Source organism: Dendrobates tinctorius, unplaced genomic scaffold (assembly GCF_039654945.1).
Source record: "Dendrobates tinctorius isolate UK_male_01 unplaced genomic scaffold, ASM3965494v1 ptg000073l, whole genome shotgun sequence".
Classification (NCBI taxonomy): Eukaryota; Metazoa; Chordata; class Amphibia; order Anura; family Dendrobatidae; genus Dendrobates; species Dendrobates tinctorius.
In genome coordinates this window covers 38,697,237-38,719,346 of record NW_027361741.1, presented here as the reverse complement: position 1 = coordinate 38,719,346, position 22,110 = coordinate 38,697,237, and the positions used below count along the sequence as shown (strand labels likewise).

At 48.5% G+C, this 22,110-nt stretch overlaps 2 protein-coding genes across 3 annotated transcripts in view; one reads left to right on the top strand and one right to left on the bottom strand.

Moving 5' to 3' along the window:
- The window catches only part of GNAZ (G protein subunit alpha z), a 191,455-nt gene extending 182,508 nt beyond the window's left edge, over nt 1–8,947 (bottom strand). For both annotated transcript variants that reach the window (XM_073582820.1, XM_073582819.1), the window contains exon 1: nt 8,682–8,947. The gene's annotated coding sequence lies outside the window, so the exon portion shown is untranslated. The remainder of the gene's footprint in view (nt 1–8,681) is intronic.
- The window catches only part of RSPH14 (radial spoke head 14 homolog), a 301,306-nt gene that overhangs the window by 232,380 nt on the left and 46,816 nt on the right, over nt 1–22,110 (top strand). The gene's annotated exons all lie outside the window — the stretch shown is intronic.

Here is a 22,110-nt window from a genome sequence, read left to right as displayed (position 1 = left end):
GAGGGATTGATGTGGACCGCCTCATCGATCTCGTCAGAGAAAGGGAGCCGCTCTGGAATATGGCTGACTGCCGCCACGCTGACCTTATCGTTACCCGACGACTCTGGGAGGAAATCTGTTCGCTCCTTGTGGACCGCTGGAGGACCTCGAAGCTCGGGCCCAGATTAAAGAGCGTAAGCATATACAGTACCGGTTGCTTGATTTAAACCAGTGTTTCCCGAACTCCAGTCCTCGTGGTCCCCACGGATCATGTGTTCAGGATTTCTATTTACTTTGGAAATCCTGAAAACATGACCCCTGGGGACCATGAGGACTGGAGTTTGGGAAACACTGATGTTGTATACTAACCACTTTGTCCTTTCTCGTTTCAGGGGAGAGAATTGTGAAGCGGTGGCGGTCTGTGAGGGATCGTTTCAAGAAGTTCAATAAAGAGATGCGGGCCCCGAGTGGATCTGGAGGACACAGGAGCAAGTACAAGTACGCACGAGCCCTGTCGTTCCTCCGGGAGACAATGCTCACCAGAAGGTAAATATTACACACCACATGTGACAAAAAAATGTTTAGATGTAACTTTTTTTTTTTTCAGCCAGGGCCATACCATGTCACTCTTTTAATTGTTTTTTTTTCTCTTTATTCCACAGCACGGTGAGCAGCACTCGGAGCCTGCACGATTGGACCCTTCTGAGGCGATCCCTGAGGAGACCGTCACCGAGGGACACTTCGACCGCCCCGGTACATCTGCACCTTCCCAGCCTTCCCACACATTCGACCCATCTGTCCCATCCACCAGCACAGAAGCATCGTGGCCGCCTACATTACATGAAGCTGCTGGTGAGGAGATCGCTTTCCCTTTACCCCACCCTTCTGCCCCTGCCACCTCTAGTACACCTGCGGGTACTGGGCGGCAGAGGGGTCAGGAAAAGAGTTATGCGCCAGAGTTCTTGCATCTGAATGCATCTTTCCAGAACTGTCTAAAAGTCTTGTCAGAGCAAATCTCCGCAGGCTTTCAGCAGATCAACTCCAGCATTCTGGAGGTGAAGACACTTCTGCAAACCATGCATTCAGAAGCAAGATCTTCGCCAAACCACACCTTTTTCAGGTCTGTTGTGGAGCGCATGGCAACACTATCTCCTACCCAGCAGATGCATGTAATGCATTCGTGCCACGGTGCTCTACAGCAGGTTACCTCCCAACCTCCACCTCCCACCACTGTAGTTCCTCCACCTGCACCCCCTCCAGCCACTTTCCATCCTCCCCCTCCTATTACATCTGCACCCCCTCCAGCCACTTTCCATCCTCCCCCTCCTATTACATCTGCACCCCCTCCAGCCACTTTCCATCCTCCCCCTCCTATTACATACCAGCAACCTTCCCAGTACCAGCAACCTCCCCACTTCCAGCAACCTGCCCCGTACCAAACTCCTTCCCCGTACCAAACTCCTTCCCCGTACCACTTTCCATCAACATCATCTGCTCCTACAGTCCCTGCCCAACCCTCAACTCCACCGCCCACCACTTCTTCTGCCTCCCACATGTCCACCCATTCTGTAGCTTTTTCCACACCATCACCTCTAACTGTTCCTTCCCCACCACGATCCCAGTCCTCTCTCCACACACTCAGTGTCGAAGTGTCCCGCAGCCCCTCCAGCAGTATTTCCACCCCACACTACACAGATTTGTAATGTGTGTTTTGTAATAAAAATGCCCAGTTTTTTTTCAAACCTTTATTAAAAAAGTTTTTTTAACTTTAAAAACAGTTTACAAAAAAAAAATATTTTAAATAAAAGTTAAATTATTGTTTACACTGGTTGTCTGTCATTTCTTTCTGCGGCGAAATATTGTTTAAAAAAAAGGTTAAATACAGGGTATTTAAAAGGTAAAAAGGTATTCAAAACCAGGTATATAACTGTGGGTAAATTTTAGCTTTTTGCCACAGTTGTGTTCCTGGTTGTGTTTGAAGCAAAGTATTTCACCTAAAAAGTTGTGTTTATTGTTGGTGATTTCATAACAATGTACACAACTTTTGTTAAAAGGTGAAATACTTTGCATAAAACACAACCAGGTACACACCTGTGGCCTAAAGCTAAAAATAGAGACCATGACAAGATAGCCAACTTTGGTTGGCAAAGGTATATACTGTTGGTACAGAAGGTACACAAGTTTGGTTGGGCACAAATCTTTCACACTCTCATCCTGCCAGTGTACTCTGCCTTGAGGTGACAAAGTATAGTGCAAAATTGTCCCTCATTACTGAAACCGACACAGAACTTCTAGTGGTAATGTCATGGTAATCTTGCAAGGTGGTTTCTTCAGAGGTGTCCTCAATGGAAATGGGTTCCTTGCAGATAACAAAATTGTGGAGTACCACGCAAGCTTTGATCACCTCGTCAACAGTTTCTGTCTTGAGGTTGATCGCAGTCAATAGGACCCGCCATTTGGCTGTCAGAATACCAAAGGTACATTCAACCATTCTTCTTGCTCTTGTGAGGCGGTAATTAAAAATGCGTTTTGGTCTTGTCAATCCTCTGCTAGAGTACGGTTTCAAAAGGTGTTCTGACAGCTGGAAGGCTTCATCCCCTACACAGACAAATGGCATAGGTGGACCAGATGTTTGCGGCAGCGGTCTAGGTGGTGGGAACTGGAAGGTGTTTCCATACAGTTTACGCCCCATGGCAGACAGTTTGAAAACTTGAGAGTCATTGGAGCGGCCATAGACCCCAATATCAACAGCAATAAATTTGTATTCCGCGTCAGCGATGGCCATGAGGACAATTGAAAAATATTTCTTGTAATTGAAATATTCCGATCCCGATCCGGCTGGCTTTACAATGCGGATATGTTTCCCGTCCACAGCGCCCAAGCAGTTGGGAAACTGACATATCTGTTGAAACTTGTCAGCAATTTCAATCCACCTCTCTGTTGTGGGCTCTGGTAAAAACTCTTCAGCTAAGGAGTCCCACAGTGCACGGCATGTGTACTTCACTATTCCAGATATGGTGGAAATCCCGAGTCTGTACTGGAAATGCAGTGACGAAAGGGATTCTCCAGTTGCAAGAAATCTGTGGGGAATTAAAAAACAATAAATTAGTTTTAAATCACAGCATTACATACCAAAACTCAGCTATAACACTTGGAGATACAAACTACCACCAACAAGATTGCAGTGAAAGTGTGCTCTGATGCGAGCATATCCAATAAATGTGGCTTACCTTAAAGTCACCATCAGACGCTCTGCGGGTGAAACAGAGAAGCGGCAATAGGTGTCCGCTTTTCTTATGAGGTGTGCAATGCGCTCCACCAAGTAATCAAAATTCTCCATTTTTTATCCGAACATATCCAAAAAATGTATCCGGGTTTCGTCGAAGGTCCATGCACAGTGTAGAATAGACCCCACGCGTCATTCTCTTGGCTGTGATGGGGTGGATCCACAAACGTCGTCTACGATGCATGATGCGCTGCTGTCTCGCTCTCTCCTTCTCCAGAACAATCACCCTCAAACGATTCGCCTCCGCTGTAAAATCCGCCAAATTCTTCAAAATATTTCCAATGACAACATCCATCTTCGCCAGTAACTTGCTCTTCTCTCCAACCTGCACTTTCTCCTCTCCAACCTGTCAAAGAAGGGCTGTAGGAACACGCTATATATAGTTTTCCAGTAGCCAATCCCGTTCGGAAGGCCACAAGGGTCAATTTTAAAAACCGGATCCGGCGTAATCCGTCGAAAAACGGATAGAAAAACGGATGAACCGGATGAGTCGGATCCGGTTTTTTCTGTCAAGAACAAGACGGATCCGGCAGAAAAACGGATCCGGCACATCAGGTTTTACAAAACATTTGCCGGATCCGGCGTTCCGGCACGACGCCGGATCGCGCCTGACGCCAAAAACCTGATGTGTGAAAGTAGCCTAAGTGAATGTGTCAAAATTTCACAATACAAACTGCATAAAATGTTAAACTGATTTCTTAGAACTGATGAGGTTGGTGTATCTACTTTGAAACTCCATGGAAGAATGGATTAATATTCCTAAATTGAAAATGAACACCGAACATGGACTTCTCCCAGAAGTCCGTTGACAAGTTCGGAGTTCCGGGAGAAGTTCGTTGCAGAGAGAGAGAGAACTTTCCAGCTCAATAGTTCGGGTCCACATTTGTTTCCAATGAGGTTCGGGTTCTGATGCAAGTTCGGGTACAGTTCTGGTACTTGTACCAAACTTTGGCATAAAGTTTGGATCGGGTACCAGAACCAGTACTTCCACAGGTCCGCTCATCCCTGCTCATGAGGGCCAGTGTATTCAGTCTCAGACTGAGTGACAGCTGCTGCTTCTACTGAGCAGTGAGAGATCTCAGCAGAAGGAGGAACACTGGAGAGCCGTCAATCAGGCAAGGTGGGCAGAGACTGAGTTAAACTTTCATCATGGATTTTATGGCCACTCTGATACAGATTTTCTAAGTAAATGGTGCAGTTACTATTGTGGATTCTGGTGCTTTAAGCTAAAAATCAGGTAGCTGGTTATACAGTATATGGTCCCAGTGAGGTTTGGCTGAATATAGTATATACCATAATTAATTTTATTCGGTGTGCCATTCATTTCAAACTTTCCTGTTAAGAAGCTAACAAAAAGAAGAAAGTGTGCACAAAGTGCGATCATCTATAAAGTAAATGATTAAAAGAACTTTAAGATTATCTATAGCGTAATGGACCAAGATGCCTTCCGAGGGTGTCCAGTGAGGTCTGCCAGCACTTACACATATTAGGTAGTGAGCAGATGTTAATGAAAACTACAGGACCTTTAATGATGCTGTACTACTCCTGTCTGGTCCTCTGAGTCACATAATGCACCCCAATGATCCTTCAAGGCCCTCATCTCAGCTAACACTACAGATCCGAGCAACAGAATGGATCAGCTGTGCTTGTATACAGGCTTATTAAAAGTGACAGACATCTCCTGGACTTGAGCAGGAAACCATCTGGAGCCCTTCCTTTGGTATTCTGGAGAAGCTGGCATATTGATCATGAGTCATATGTCAGATGAACAGGGCATGTTATAGAGAAAAATGCCACAAAGAGGAACATTCTGAGCACAAGTTATGACAAATGTTTAAAAGATGCGGGTCCCACCTGCGTCCCCCAACTATCTGGAAAATGGGAGTTCTACATCTCCCATTCACCGATTCGGGTCGGCCAATCTCCCGATAGACGTCAATAACATACAGCTGAATGGAGGAGCCTGCTTGGCTCTTTCAGTCTGTAATATTTTCCTTATTTACAACTTTACTTACATCTTCGGTGGTCTGTGCAGTTTCCAGAAGTCATGAAGTCCCATGCATAGTCACCTAACCACCGAAGCCACATCACTCAAAGGCTGCAAGGTCAGGTGACTGATGAGAGGACCTAATACCACCATGATGACCTACCATCCATCAGTAATATGACCTTGTGGCCTCAGAGGTCATGGGACATCATTACTTCCAGACCTGAGTCATACCATTGACATGGCAGAGATTCGTAGAGGCAATTAAATTAATATTTCTGTATTTTCAGAAAGTCCAATATTTTCAAAACCTCTCTCGTCTTCCTTGCTAGTGAATGAGAACTAGGACAGAGTGGAAACTGCTAATGTAACTGAACACACAAGGGCTTGTCTAGGATAAATCCATAAATGTCTGGGGTTTAGATTCTCTGAAAGTGTCAAACTTGCCTAGACTCCTCCCTGTGGACCCAACACAGGCCGTTTTGTGTTCTGTGCTGGCACTGGAAGTGATAATGTCATCATTCACCTGTCACAGAAAGGCTGCCCCCCATGAGAAGCTGCAGCGATCAGAAGTCATGAACCGCCCACCACTGGACGTTTCTCTGACGATGCGCAGTTCAAAAGGGGTTAACATCGTTGACAATGGGAAAGCATGTCATTGTCATAGAATCCAAGTCGCCAGTATTTATCATACAACACCTTCAAAGGAAATCGGTAATTAGGTTTTTACTACCTCATCTGAGAACAGCCTGATGTAGGCAAAGAGAAGCTGAATCCAATGATGTCTCAGTTTACTGGGTGCAGCCATTCTCACCACAAAATCAGAGTGTTTAGACATAACATGAAGAAAAGCTGAGAAAGCGGCCCTCGTCTACACCAGCCTCTCTATGTACATTGTCTATTGATAGTGAGCTGCCTATCAAAGAAGGGGGCGGAGTTGGACCATTGCTCACAAGCCAGCTAGTCACAGCAATGAGAATGTCCTAGTGATAAAACTTTCGTTATAAGTAAACTACAGCACACAGCCTGATAAGTAGAGATGAGCAAATATTTCATTATTCAGTTTGGATTACGATCGCCGTATTTGCAATATTTCCCGAACGCCATTGGAGTACAGATGAGCGAATATCTTCGGAAACGATCAAACATTAAAATGTTACAAATATGGCACATTCGGATTCGGCAGTCCTTTTCCGAACTTATTCACTTATCTCTACTGGTAAGTAACATGTCGCTGAATTCAGCGTTTTAACCCTTACCCCCATGCTGCTGACAGATTCTCTTTAAACGGTTAGAACATATAAGGGTATTCCCTACTGGCAACATTATGGAATATTACTTTTTGATTCTTAGTAGTCCAGTCTATAAGACCCTGGTTGTGCAGAGAAGAACTGTGGCCCCTCATTTGCAGAATCAGTAGGGGTCCCAGAAGTTAGACATCACCGATCATAAGCGGATGACTTATTCCAGTGATGTCATCACTTTGTGACATGAGAATAACACGGAGAGCAGCAACATGATGTAATATTCATTAGAAAACAGTAGATTCAATTAAATATGAATTGGACTTTTAAAGCTTAAAGAGGAGGATCACTTTCTTGCTACCTTCACTGTAGATAGCAGTATCATTGGAAATGGCATATGGTGCTATCAGCCGCTCCGCCCTGACGTATATATCTGCCGCCTCTTTTTTAGTACCGGACCCATCCGTTTACCATTGTATAACACTGAGCATGGAGTTGCGCCTGCGCTGGTCTCCCCTGACCCGTGCACTTTGCGCATGCGCTGGTCATCCCTGACCGGTGCACTTTGCGCATGCGCTGGTCTCCCCTGACCGGTGCACTCTTACGCAGATCGCTACTGGATCGGACCGGTCATGGAGTAGAATACTGCATCTAATATAAAGTGATTTTGGAAAAGATGAAGGATGATTTGTATATATGGACACGTAACCTACAGCATAGCTGCAAACGATAAGATGGGGTTTGTGGGTGGATTACATCAGGTCAGGTGAAAACTATATTAATCGAATACTATATGGTGTTATAGTCTAGTCTGCTGATGGCGGCGGTCATATGTGACAACCACTGAGGATTGGTATCACAGCGTCCACAGGGGATGTCCGCCTACTGTCTGTCCTTAATACAGCACTGTTATCAAACGCCAGTGTGTAACAACGCAGAATTCTATGTGGTCCAGGCTATGGGCACCGTCAGGATGCAGACGACCGGATAAATCAGACCGCAGCTCTCCCAACCCAGAAACATATGAAGCCGTCACGCTTGGGTCAGGAAGGCCGCTGGGCCAGTCTGTGTATCACGGTCCGATCTCAGACCGGGAACGGCACCAAACCCCGGGTGAGTATAGGTGGTTTTATTTTAACGGAGCCAAACCTAAGGAATGAGAAGGGGTTGTAGTGGAGACCCCCTTTATGTACCCATTCTCTGCATTGTGCCATTCCTCTATAATTCCTCCAAGAAATGTATGAATACTTTGACAACTGGGCGTTACTATTCTCTTTGTCCAATGAGTGCGCCTCTACGCAATCTGCCTTACTCCTGAAGTGAAGCTTTCTGAAGAATGGAATTGTCCATATATCTACAGAGCAGATCGTCCTCTCTAAGCGCCCCTCCCGCAGGGCCGACAACAGCTTTTGTGACATACCTATATAATACATGCGGGGGGCTGCAGTTGCACTGGCGCCATGGAAAATAGGGGGTCCATGTAAAAACATTATTTTAAAGAGCTGAGCTAAGTTGGGGGCCTTGTTGGAGATCTTGCATTGGGGCCCATACTGGCACACATAGCATACTCTATAGGATCCTGATGAGACAGGACTACATGATGACCACTACTCTGGCCCCATCCGAGACAGTCGGCTGCAGCGTTCACGGCGACACGTGCCGTAGCCCCACCGGCGTAGGGCAAGAAATAACATGGAAATTACTATAAGGGATCGTCTGTTCCCGGCTCTCCTCCACCGAACACCCAGCACAGGATATACCTGCACCCACATCTGTCACCCCCACTGGACCGTGCCAACGCTGCCGTCCTATGCATCAGTGCCCAGCAGCAGCGATGGGCATTCTAGCTTATTAAAGGCACAGTACATGTCATATAGCACCAGCCATGCAGCCCCAGCACACTGCAAGTCCTATGTAAGCCAGCAGCAGCCTGTGCTGCAGCCTCTGCTGTAGACTGGCATCACAGCCACACTGGATGTAGTGGCCCCTGCAGAGCGCCGTACCGCAATCAGTGCCAGTCACTTGGTGGCATCACCGCTGCAGATCCCAGCTGTTACCCGGCAGGGGCACATCTGCTCCAGGACCCTGCATGGGAGGGAGGATGGCGGCAGTGTGATGGGAGCCGCACCCTGCACCTCGCTGCCATGGGATGAGAAGGGTGAGTGAAGGGGACCGCGGGTCTTACCTACTGCAGCCGCCTCCTCTGGGGGGCATCCAGCATGGCGCACATAGCTGCAGGCTGGCGACCCCGCGCAGTGCTGGCCTCGACTCCCGTCCTGGTAATTAGCCCTTCATGCTACAGAGCAGGCGGGGGCGCTCGGTGCGTCCGGTGACACAGGCGGCGGGAGGCGGGAGGCGAGCGTGCTGCTGCCCGATCTATACCGGGTGGGCGGGGAGAGGGGAGGGCGGAGGAGCCGGGAGGAGGGAGCAGGAAGGCGGCGGCGCTCACTGCACCTGCCGGGCATCCGTGCCGGAACTGGCCTGCCCGACCTGTGCGCTGCAGAGCATCCCTGCCTGCCCGACCCGTGTGCTGCAGAGCATCCCTGCCTGCCCGACCCGTGTGCTGCAGAGCATCCCTACCTGCCCGACCCGTGTGCTGCAGAGCATCCCTACCTGCCCGACCCGTGTGCTGCAGAGCATCCCTGCCTGCCCGACCCGTGTGCTGCAGAGCATCCCTGCCTGCCCGACCCGTGTGCTGCAGAGCATCCCTACCTGCCCGACCCGTGTGCTGCAGAGCATCCCTGCCTGCCCGACCCGTGTGCTGCAGAGCATCCCTGCCTGCCCGACCCGTGTGCTGCAGAGCATCCCTACCTGCCCGACCTGTGTGCTGCAGAGCATCCCTACCAGCGCGACCTGTGTGCTGCAGAGCATCCCTGCCTTCCAGACCTGTGTTGCAGAGCATCCCTGCCTGCCCAACCACTGTGCTGCAGAGTATCCCTACCAGCCCGACCTGTGTGCTGCTGAGTATCCCTACCTGCCCGACCACTGTGCTGCAGAGTATCCCTACCAGCCCGACCTGTGTGCTGCTGAGTATCCCTACCTGCCCGACCACTGTGCTGCAGAGCATCCCTACCTGCCCGACCCGTGTGCTGCAGAGCATCCCTACCTGCCCGACCCGTGTGCTGCAGAGCATCCCTACCTGCCCGACCCGTGTGCTGCAGAGCATCCCTGCCTGCCCGACCCGTGTGCTGCAGAGCATCCCTACCTGCCCGACCTGTGTGCTGCAGAGCATCCCTACCAGCGCGACCTGTGTGCTGCAGAGCATCCCTGCCTGCCAGACCTGTGTTGCAGAGCATCCCTGCCTGCCCAACCACTGTGCTGCAGAGTATCCCTACCAGCCCGACCTGTGTGCTGCTGAGTATCCCTACCTGCCCGACCACTGTGCTGCAGAGTATCCCTACCAGCCCGACCTGTGTGCTGCTGAGTATCCCTACCTGCCCGACCACTGTGCTGCAGAGCATCCCTACCTGCCCGACCACTGTGCTGCAGAGCATCCTTACCTGCCCGACCACTGTGCTGCAGAGTATCCCTACCAGCCCGACGTGTGTGCTGCAGAGCATCCCTGCCTGCCTGACCAGTGTGCGGCAGTTTCCCTACCTGCCTGACCAGTGTACTGCAGAGCATCCCTACCAGCCCGACCTGTGTGCTGCAGAGCATCCCTACCTGCCCGACCACTGTGCTGCAGAGTATCCCTACCTACCCGACCTGTGTGCTGCATAGCATCCCTACCTGCCCGACCCGTGTGCTGCAGAGCATCCTTACCTGCCCGACCTGTGTGCTGCAGAGCATCCCTACCTGCCCGACCACTGTGCTGCAGAGTATCCCTACCTACCCGACCTGTGTGCTGCATAGCATCCCTACCTGCCCGACCTGTGTGCTGCAGAGCATCCTTACCTGCCCGACCTGTGTGCTGCAGAGCATCCCTACCTGCTCGACCACTGTGCTGCAGAGTATCCCTTCCTGCCCGACCTGTGTGCTGCAGAGCATCCCTACCTGCCCAACCTGTGTGCTGCAGAGCATCCCTACCTGCCCAACCTGTGTGCTGCAGAGCATCCCTACCTGCCCGACCTGTGTGCTGCAGAGCATCCCTACCTGCCCGACCTGTGTGCTGCAGAGCATCCCTACCTGTGCGCTGCAGAGCATCCCTACCAGCCCGACCTGTGCGCTGCAGAGCATCCCTACCTGCCCGACCTGTGCGCTGCAGAGCATCCCTACCTGCCCGACCTGTGTGCTGCAGAGCATCCCTACCTGCCTGACCTGTGTGCTGCAGAATATCCCTACCTGCCTGATCAGTGTGCTGCAGAGCATCACTGCCTGCCCAACCTGTGTGCTGCAGAGCATCACTGCCTGCCTGACCAGTGTGCTGAAGAGCTTCACTGCCTGCCTGACCAGTGTGCTGCAGAGTTTCCCTGCCCGACCTGTGTCCTGCAGAGCATCCCTGCCTGCCTGACCTGTGCGCTGCAGAGCATACCTACCTGGCCGATTTGTGCGCTGCAGATCATCCTTATCTGCCTGACCAGTGTGCTGTAGAGCATCCCTGCCTCCCTGACCGGTGTGCTGCAGGGCATCCCTACCTGCCAGACCTGTGCATTGCAGAGCTTCCATATCAGCCTGACCAGTGTGCTGCAGAGCATCTGTACCAGTCTGACCAGTGTGCTGCAGAGCATCCCTACCTGCCTGACCGCTGTGCTGCAGAGCATCCCTACCTGCCCGACCTGTGTGCTGCAGAGCATCCCTACCTGCCCGACCTGTGTGCTGCAGAGCATCCCTACCTGTGCGCTGCAGAGCATCCCTACCAGCCCGACCTGTGTGCTGCAGAGCATCCCTACCTGCCCGACCTGTGTGCTGCAGAGCATCCCTACCTGTGCGCTGCAGAGCATCCCTACCAGCCCGACCTGTGCGCTGCAGAGCATCCCTACCTGCCCGACCTGTGCGCTGCAGAGCATCCCTACCTGCCCGACCTGTGTGCTGCAGAGCATCCCTACCTGCCCGACCTGTGTGCTGCAGAGCATCCCTACCTGCCCGACCTGTGTGCTGCAGAGCATCCCTACCTGCCCGACCTGTGTGCTGCAGAGCATCCCTACCTGCCCGACCTGTGTGCTGCAGAGCATCCCTACCTGTGCGCTGCAGAGCATCCCTACCAGCCCGACCTGTGCGCTGCAGAGCATCCCTACCTGCCCGACCTGTGCGCTGCAGAGCACCCCTACCTGCCCGACCTGTGTCCTGCAGAGCATCCCTGCCTGCCTGACCTGTGCGCTGCAGAGCATCCCTACCTGGCCGATTTGTGCGCTGCAGATCATCCTTATCTGCCTGACCAGTGTGCTGTAGAGCATCCCTGCCTCCCTGACCGGTGTGCTGCAGGGCATCCCTACCTGCCAGACCTGTGCATTGCAGAGCATCCATATCAGCCTGACCAGTGTGCTGCAGAGCATCTGTACCAGTCTGACCAGTGTGCTGCAGAGCATCCCTACCTGCCTGACCGCTGTGCTGCAGAGCATCCCTACCTGCCTGACCTGTGTGCTGCAGAGCATCCCTACCAGTCTGACCAGTGTGCTGCAGAACATCCCTGCCTACCTGACCAGTGTGCTGCAGAGCATCCCTACCTGCCTGACCGATGTGCTGCAGAGCATCCCTACCTGCCTGACCAGTGTGCTGCAGAGCATCCCTACTAGTCTGACCTGTGTGCTGCAGAGCATCCCTACCAGTCTGACCAGTGTGCTGCAGAACATCCCTGCCTACCTGACCAGTGTGCTGCAGAGCATCCCTACTCTGCCTGACTTGGGTACTACAGAGCATCTCTGCCTGTATTGACTGATCTGTGTATTTCCCCCCTCATAAAATTGCATTAGATGTAGAAAATCTGCAGGTAAAAACCTCATGTATTAGTGCATTTCCACTGCGGAGTGACAGCGCATGTAATCCACACATGACTGTATCAGTAAAGTTTTGTCAAAGCCAAATACCTGGAAGTATCAAAAACAAATAAGCTTTATTTAAATGTCACATACCAGAGACAAAAAACGAGGTAATAATGCAAGTAACCTAAGTTATAAAATAGGAGCAGAAATGGTGCAGAATATCGCAACATCAAAAATTCACCAAATCCTCATTGTGGGAACGTAGCCTTAATACACCACTCCAGCGTTTTTTTTATTTCCCTGCCAGAGTGGTGTCACTAATGTAAGTTCCCGTCTTCTGCAGGATGTGACCTGCCGGATTGCTGCAGTGTTGGGTGATGCGGAGTTCACTTCTCAGTTGGTATGTGCAGACGGTCAGTAAACGCTGCGGGTTGGACGCTGTGTATTTGTGCATCGTCCAGCCGTAGCGTTCTGATGTTACAGCATAGTGGATGGGATTCATAGAAATCCCATGCCCACTATGTGTCCAGAGATGCCCATGGAGAGGGACATGAGGCGCGTCTCGTCAGACTGCAGCATGTCAATTTCTCAAGAGAGTTTTCACCCATACAATGTATTGGACGCAGTGAATCCGCACGGTTCAGTGAATACATGCAGATTCGCCTGTTTCAGTAGACGGCAGCCAACCTGCGCTGCGACCAGAGCGCTTGCTACTTCCGGGTCATCTGCTCAACGAGTCTCACAGACTTACACTGAGCGCTTGTGTCTGTTACCTGTGGCTCCCAGTCAGTCCGAAGCTGCGGGCACAAGATGGCGGCGTGGGAAGAGCAGAAGGCGGCGGCTGCTGAGTATAACACTACGGGCAGGGAATGTGCAATACCAATACAGCAGAGAGATTACAAATAAAACGCTGGAGGGGATCTTTATAAGCGTCTATCATTGCTTGTTCACACTGCAAGGCTGATATTTACCTCAGCCTAGGAAAGTAAAGGGAGTTGGCCGGAGATTGGCGCTGCGGACTAGAGGCATGGTCTGAACCGTGCGATCTGCCGTGCTGCTTGTAGACGCAGCATTGGAGGGGCACTGGGCGCTGGATCCGGCCAGCATCACTGCAGCGCTGCCATGCTCTAAAGCAAAGAGCTTACAAGCACATGCCTTGTGTAGGAATCCGCCCACCTCCAATAGACTGGGGAGGCGGACGGTAACCTAGACAACAAGCAGTAAACTATTGAAATAAAAATCCTTGAGAGCTGAGAGGATTTTTAATAAGAGGTACATTACATAGTTGTTTATAAAGCACTTTTACCCATTTGTCAAGATGACACAACCCCTTTAACCACTTTGGTAAGGTCAGGCTCCCAACAAGAGCTGGCGGACTGTGGGGTTGTAGCAGCTTCAGTGCTGCCTATGCTCCTCTCCCTGGGGTCCTGTCACATACATGCAGACATTACCCTATACTATATATACACCTATCATGCACTTCATACGGCTTCCTGTCTACACATGATGCTGGTAACGTGCACGGTTCAGACTCTGCAGCACGTTGGCTGAGGCCGCCCGGCGCCCTACAGGCAGACACAAGTGTGAGGTGAAATGTGACGTGGCTCTATATTGCTCTGTAACGCAGAAGAATAACAGTTACCATGGCAACCACTACTGCACATCACATGACCACAGGAGCATGTGGCTGCTGGGACACATACATAACCTAACAGGAGTATACAGTATATGCACACAAGACTGCCTGAGCGGTCAGTGTGTGCAGCAGAACATCCTAGTGTGTTTGCCACATAAGTACTATGTGCCACAAACTCCGCCAACCTTTGTAAGAGTGCACCCACGTATTCTCTGTTATTGGGTAGCACGAGCTGTCATGGGCCCATGCTGTGTACAGAAAAATAGATCTGCTGGGACGGCTATTTTCCCATAATACTAGGGGACAGATTAGCAGTCCCATAGACAATGAATGGAGCACAGATCAGATATAGGCACCCCCCACACACATTTAGGAGAGAGCTGTGGATAACCCAAGATTCACGTTTTCCAGCATGTTAGGGGTCCCAGCAGTCAGACCCTCTTCAATTAAGAAGTGATCCCTATGCAATGGGAACCCTTTAAAATATCCATACACATTACAAGACAGTATCAAACCTGGGAGTTGATGATCATCTAATGTGTACAAAAGTGCCCAGACCTTCCCATGAAGCAGACGTCGGAGTATTTGGTTTCAAAAGGGTGACTGGCCTCAGGGCTGCCACTAGGAATTTCGGGGCCCCATACTAGCAACATTTTCAGGGCCAGTGTTTGCAGGTCACATTACTTATTTTTTCCCAACTTCCACACTACACTGTTATGATGAGTCACCGAAGGAGGAAAAAACAAAATACCAGCTAAGTCCAGAAAAACCAGAGAGGTTGGCAGCTATCGGATTGCAGACCCCTGAACCTATCCACAACAACTCGCAGTAGCCGTGGGGGGTTCCTACGGTGCCCTAGACCCCTCGATCACAGCCGGAGAGCTACATAGCCTAAAGACAGAAAGGGGAAAAGCTAAACTGCCCCAGAGCAGACCCCAAAGCAATAGGCAGCCCCCAACATATAATGACGGTGAAGCAAGATGAAAACACTAACACAGATAGAAAGATAGGTTGAGCAAATGATGGGGCCCAAGCTAACTACATAGGACAGGATAGGAAAGCTGCTGTCTGCCATCCGCAAAAACCCTATCAAAATGAGCCAACCGACTGATAGGAAAAACAGGCCCTGAAATTGCTAGGCTTCAAAAGACTATATCAGCACTCAGGTATATTCTGAAGACAGAGCAAAAGATCAACAGATCAGAGACAAAAATGGAATTCAGCTCACCCCCGGCCGGGGATGGCAGAACTCCCAAAAAACAAGGCAAAACAAAAACAAAACTGAAGAGTACAAAGCAGAGCAGAAAAACTTAGCTTTGAGACGCAGGAATCAGACTGGTCTCCAAGAATACAGCAGGAAAATCACCAGCCAGGAAGAAGGGCGTCGGCAGCCTTATATCCAGTCCTCAATTCCAGCCACCCAGTTATCAGCTAGCTGCCCAGGTGTTTGGTAATAAGTCTCACTACCTTCCTTCACCAGAGGAGGGAGTTCATCAGACCTCAATGGTGAAGGGAAAAATGAACTCACAACAGTACCTCCCCCTTGAGGAGGGGTCACCGAACCCTCATCCATGCCACCAGGGCGATCCGGGTGAGCCCGATGAAAGGCACGCACCAATCTTTCGGCATGAATATCAGAGGCAGTGACCCAGGAATTATCCTCCTGACCATAACCCTTCCACTTAACCAAATACTGGAGTCTCCGTCTAGCCAGACGGGAATCCAGTATCTTCACTACCTCATATTCCATGTTACCTTCAACCAATATAGGGTCAGGAGGTGCCACCACAGGAACTACTGGTTCAACAAACCTCTTCAACAAGGACTTATGAAACACATTATGAATTTTAAATGTGACAGGAAGAGCCAACCGAAAAGAGACCGGATTAATAATCTCCAAAATCTTGTAAGGTCCAATAAATCTAGGCTTAAACTTAGGAGAAGCCACCTTCATAGCGATATTTTTTGATGACAACCAAACCATATCACCCACCTTAAACTGGGGACCAACGGTCCTACACCGGTTGGAAAACCACTGGGCCTTTTCCTGGGAGAGAGACAACTTATCCACTACTTGGTCCCAGATCTGGTGCATTCTCTCCACCACAGTGTCAACACCTGGGCAGGCAGAAGGCTCCACCTGCCCTGTAGAAAATAGAGGGTGAAAACCAAAGTTACAAAAAAAAGGTGACATCAAAGTGGCAGAACTAGCTCTATTATTTAAAGCAAATTCGGCCAAGGGCAAAAATGAAACCCAATCATCCTGATCGGCAGAAATAAAACATCTCAAATACGACTCCAAAGTCTGGTTTGTTCTTTCCGTCTGCCCATTGGTCTGAGGGTGAAACGCAGAGGAGAAGGACAACTGAATTCCCAGCTTGGAACAGAAAGTCCTCCAAAATCTAGACACAAACTGAACTCCTCTGTCAGATACAATGTTCTCAGGAATCCCGTGCAAGCGAACCACCTGTTGCAAAAACAAGGGCACCAACTCAGAGGAAGATGGCAACTTAGGGAGTGGTACAAGAAGGACCATCTTAGAGAATCTATCACAAATCACCCAAATAACAGTCATTCTCTGAGAGACAGGCATATCAGAGATAAAATCCATTGAAATATGGGTCCATGGCCTCCTGGGCACCGGCAAAGGCATCAACAAGCCACTAGAGCGAGAACAAGGTTTAGACCGGGAGCAAGTCCCACAGGACTGCACAAAATTCCTGACATCACGAGACAAGGCGGGCCACCAAAAAGACCGACTCACCAGATCTCTAGTACCAAAAATACCTGGATGACCAGCCAATGCAGAGCAATGAACTTCAGACATCACTCTCTTCCTCCACTGGTCAGGAACATACAACTTTCCACTGGGACAACGCTCAGGTTTGTCCTCCTGAAACTCTTCCAGAGCACATCTCAAATCGGGCGAGATGGCAGAAAGAACTACCCCCTCGCCTAAGATGGTAGCAGGCTTAGTCACAACAGGAGAATGAGCAAGGAAACTCCTAGAGAGGGCGTCTTCCTTGACATTCTTAGTGCCCGGAAGAAAAGAGACCACAAAATCAAAACGTGTGAAAAACAAGGCCCACCTAGCCTGTCTAGGATTCAAGCGCTTGGCCGACTCCAGGTAAATCAAATTCTTGTGGTCAGTAAGGACCACGACTTGGTGTTTGGCTCCCTCCAACCATTGTCTCCACTCCTCAAATGCCCATTTCATGGCCAACAGTTCCCGATTCCCCACATCATAGTTACGTTCGGATGGGGAGAACTTTCGGGAAAAGAAAGCACAAGGATTCATTTTAGATGTCACATGATCTTTTTGGGACAACACCGCTCCTGCACCAATCTCAGAAGCGTCCACCTCCACCTGAAACGGGAGTGAGACATCAGGTTGCCGCAAAACCGGAGCAGAAGTGAATCTTCGCTTCAGCTCCTGAAAGGAAGAAACAGCTTCCGGAGACCAATTCAGCACATCAGCACCCTTCCTAGTCAAATCCGTCAATGGCTTGGCAATACCAGAAAAATTAGCTATAAATTTCCGATAAAAATTAGCAAAACCCAAAAACTTCTGGAGGGCCTTCAAAGAAGTGGGCTGAACCCAATCATAAATGGCCTGTACCTTGGCCAGGTCCATTTCAATAGTTGACGGAGACAAAATAAATCCCAAAAATGAAACCCTCTGAACCCCAAAAAGGCATTTCGATCCCTTGACATACAGGGAATTCTCCCTCAAAATCCGGAACACAGTCCGAACATGTTCCACATGAGAGTCCCAATTCTTGGAGAAGATCAAAATATCATCCAGATAGATAATCAAAAATTTATCCACAAAGTCTCGGAATATATCGTTCATGAAGCACTGGAAGACAGAAGGGGCATTAGTGAGCCCAAAAGGCATCACCAGGTACTCAAAATGTCCCTCCGGTGTATTACACGCCGTCTTCCATTCATCCCCATGCTTAATGCGAATAAGATTATACGCCCCCCCCAGGTCAAGCTTGGTAAACCAGCAAGCACCTTTAACTCTGGAGAATAGATCAGAAATCAGGGGTAACGGATCCTGATATTTAACAGTAATTTTGTTGAGGGCTCGATAGTCAATACAGGGCCTTAATGAACCATCCTTTTTAGCCACGAAAAAAAACCCAGCACCTAAGGGTGAAGAGGATGGTCTAATATGACCCTTCTCCAATGCCTCCTTAATATAGGATCGCATAGCCTCGTGCTCGGGTACAGATAAATTGAAAAGCCGACCCTTGGGGAATTTACACCCCGGGTTCAGCTCAATTGCACAGTCATAACTCCTATGAGGAGGCAAAGACACAGACTCATTATCACTAAATACATCATAAAAGTCAGCCAAATAGTCAGGAACATCATGCGACTGGGGAGAGGTGGAGAAAACAGGAGCATCACTAAGGGCACACAGACAACCCCAACTCACCACAGACACAGATTTCCAATCCAGAACTGGATTATGGATTTGCAACCAGGGAAACCCCTGAACAATGGTATCATGCAAATTATGCAACACCAAAAATCTGCAATTTTCTTGATGGTCTGGGGCGACCCGCATTACCACCTGGGTCCAAAACTGAGGTTTATTCTTCGCCAAAGGAGTAGCATCAATACCCCTCAAAGGGATAGGCGTCCGCAGAGGTGTCATAGGAAATCCACAACGTTTAGCAAAATCCAAGTCCATCAGGTTCAGAGCTGCTCCTGAATCCACAAAAGCCTTGGCGGAAAATGTGGACAGGGAGCAGATCAGAGTAGTTGCCAGAAGAAACTTAGGTTGAACACCAACCACAGAAAACGTGTGTGCACAACGTTTCTCTCGTTTAGGGCAGACAGAAATAATATGCGAGGCATCTCCACAAAAAAAACACAGCTTATTACGCCTTCTGAACTCCTGATGTTGCACCCTAGACAAAACTCTATCACATTGCATAGGTTCAGACATTTGTTCAACAGGTGGCAACATCTCTCGTGTAGTTTTGCGTTCACGTAAACGCCGATCCACCTGAATGGCTAATGACATAGAATCGTCAAGACCAGAGGGAACAGGAAATCCCACCATAGTATCTTTTACAGTTTCTGACAAACCCTTCCGAAAGAGGGCTGCCAAGGCACCATCATTCCAGGTAGTAAGGACCGCCCACTTTTGGAATTTTTGACAGTACAACTCTGCCGAATCCTGACCCTGGCTTAATGCCAACAGGGTCTTTTCAGCCTGATCAATAGCATTAGGCTCATCATACAACAACCCCAAGGCTTGAAAAAATGCGTTCACATTATTCAGAATAGGATCATCAGGTTTCAAAGAAAACGCCCAATCCTGGGGATCGCCGCGCAGCAAAGAGATGACAATTTTAACCTGCTGCGCGGAGTTCCCCGACGAGTTAGGCTTCAAGGCAAAAAATAATTTACAATTATTCTTGAAATTCAAAAATTTAGACCGATCCCCAAAAAACACATCAGGAGTAGGAATCTTTGGTTCATCAGCATGTGAATGAGCAAGATAGGTGGAAATTCCCCGCACTTCAGCAGCGAGCTGCTCCACACGATCAGACAATTGCTTCATCTCCATTGAGAGAAAAATTCCCCCTACGGCCTCAGAGATATAGAGGAAAAAATATGCACACAAAAAAAAAAAAAAAATTCTGACACACTTTTTTTCCTTTTTTTCACAATTCTCTCCTGCTATTGAGTACCCTAGGATCTGCGGTATGGCTGGTGATTCTGTTATGATGAGTCACCGAAGAAGGAAAAAACAAAATACCAGCTAAGTCCAGAAAAAACAGAGAGGTTGGCAGCTATCGGATTGCAGACCCATGAACCTATCCACAACAACTCACAGTAGCCGTGGGGGGTTCCTACGATGCCCTAGACCCCTCGATCACAGCCGGAGAGCTACATAGCCTAAAGACAGAAAGGGGAAAAACTAAACTGCCCCAGAGCAGACCCCAAAGCAATAGAATCATAGAATCATAGAATTGTAGAGTTGGAAGGGACCTCCTGGGCCATCTGGTCCAACCCCCTGCTCAAAGCAGGATTCGCTAAATCATCCCAGTCAGATGTCTGTCCAGCCTCTGTTTGAAGACTTCCATTGAAGGAGAACTCACCACTTCTCGTGGCAGCCTGTTCCACTCATTGATCACTCTGACTGTCAAAAAGTTTTTTCTAATATCTAATCTGTGTCTCCTCCCATTCAGTTTCATCCCATTGCTTCTAGTCTTTCCTTGTGCAAATGAGAATAAAGTTGATCCTTCTACAATGTGACAGCCCTTTAGATATTTGTAGACAGCTATTAAGTCTCCTCTCAGTCTTCTCTTTTGCAAACTAAACATTCCCAAATCCTGCAACCTTTCCTCATAAGACAGGGTTTGCAGACCGGTCACCATTCTGGTCGCTCTTTTCTGAACTTGCTCCAGTTTGTTGATGTCTTTTTTAAAATGTGGTGCCCAAAATTGGACACAATATTCCAGATGAGGTCTGACCAAAGAGGAGTAGAGGGAAATAATGACTTCACGTGATCTAGACTGTATGCTTCTGTTAATACATCCTAGAATTGCATTTGCCTTTTTTGCTGCTGCATCACACTGTTGACTCATATTCAGTCTGTGATCTATTAGTATACCCAAGTCTTTTTCACATGTGCTGTCACTTAGCCCTATTCCTCCCATTCTATATATGCTTTTTCCATTTTTATTGCCCAGATGTAGTACTTTGCATTTCTCCCTGTTAAAAACCATTCTGTTAGTTGCTGCCCACTTCTCCAGTTTATTTAAATCTTTTTGAATCCTCTCTCTCTCTTCTCTAGTATTAGCTATCCCTCCTAGCTTTGTGTCATCAGCAAATTTAATCAGTTTACCCTCAATTCCTTCATCTAAATCGTTGATAAAGATGTTGAACAATACAGGGCCCAGGACAGAGCCCTGTGGTACCCCACTTGAGACATTCTTCCAACTGGATGTGCAGCCATTTACGACCACTCTTTGGGTCCGATCACTAAGCCAGTTATGAATCCACCTAACAGTTGCCTTGTCCATTCCATACTTAATCATTTTTTCAATAAGGATTGTATGAGAGACTTTGTCAAATGCTTTGCTGAAGTCAAGATATACTATATCTACAGCATTTCCTTGATCCACCCAATCAGTGATACCGTCATAGAAGGAAATTAAGTTAGTCTGACATGACTTATTAGTTACAAACCCATGCTGACTCTGTTTAATCACTTCATTCTTATCCAGGTATTGACATACATGTTGTTTAATAATTTGTTCAAAGATCTTTCCTGGTATAGAAGTCAGACTCACCGGCCTATAGTTACCTGGGTCCACCTTCTTCCCCTTTTTGAAGATAGGAACAACATTTGCTCTTCTCCAGTCTTCTGGCACTTCTCCTGTTCTCCAAGAATTTTCAAAGATTATAGAGAGGGGTTCAAAAATTTCTTCTGCTATCTCCTTCAGTACTCTGGGGTGTAATTCATCTGGACCTGGAGACTTGAATTCATTTAGGCTAGCTAAGTGTTTCCTCACTATCTTTCTGTTTATAGATATCCTGGATTCTTCTATTCCCTTAATAGGACAGTGAATAACAGTTGATGTTACATTTCCTTTCTGAGAGAAAACAGATGCAAAATAGGAATTTAAAAGTTCAGCCTTCTCAACATCCTGTCTTACCATTTCATCATTTTCATCCTGTAAAAATCCTATAGCATCTTTGACTTTTCTTTTACTTTTGACATATCCCCAAAATCCTTTATTATTGCTTTTGACATCTCTTGCAAGCCTCAATTCATTTTCAGCTTTAGCTAATCTGATTTGTGCCCTGCAAGTTCTGCAGACAGCATTATATTCTTCTTTAGATATGCCTCCCTCTTTCCATTTTATAAAGATTTTTTTCTTCCTTTTTAGCATGTGCTTAAGTTCTGTGTTCATCCATCCTGGTTTCCTTAACTGCTTCCTATTCTTCCCTCTTTTCGGAATTGTTAACAACTGTGCTTTGAGAATTTCATTTTTCAAGATTTCCCATCCTTCCTGGACATTTTTGTCTTTAAGGATATCCAGCCATTGGATCCCTCCAATTCTCTTTCTGAATCCCTTAAAATCTGCCTT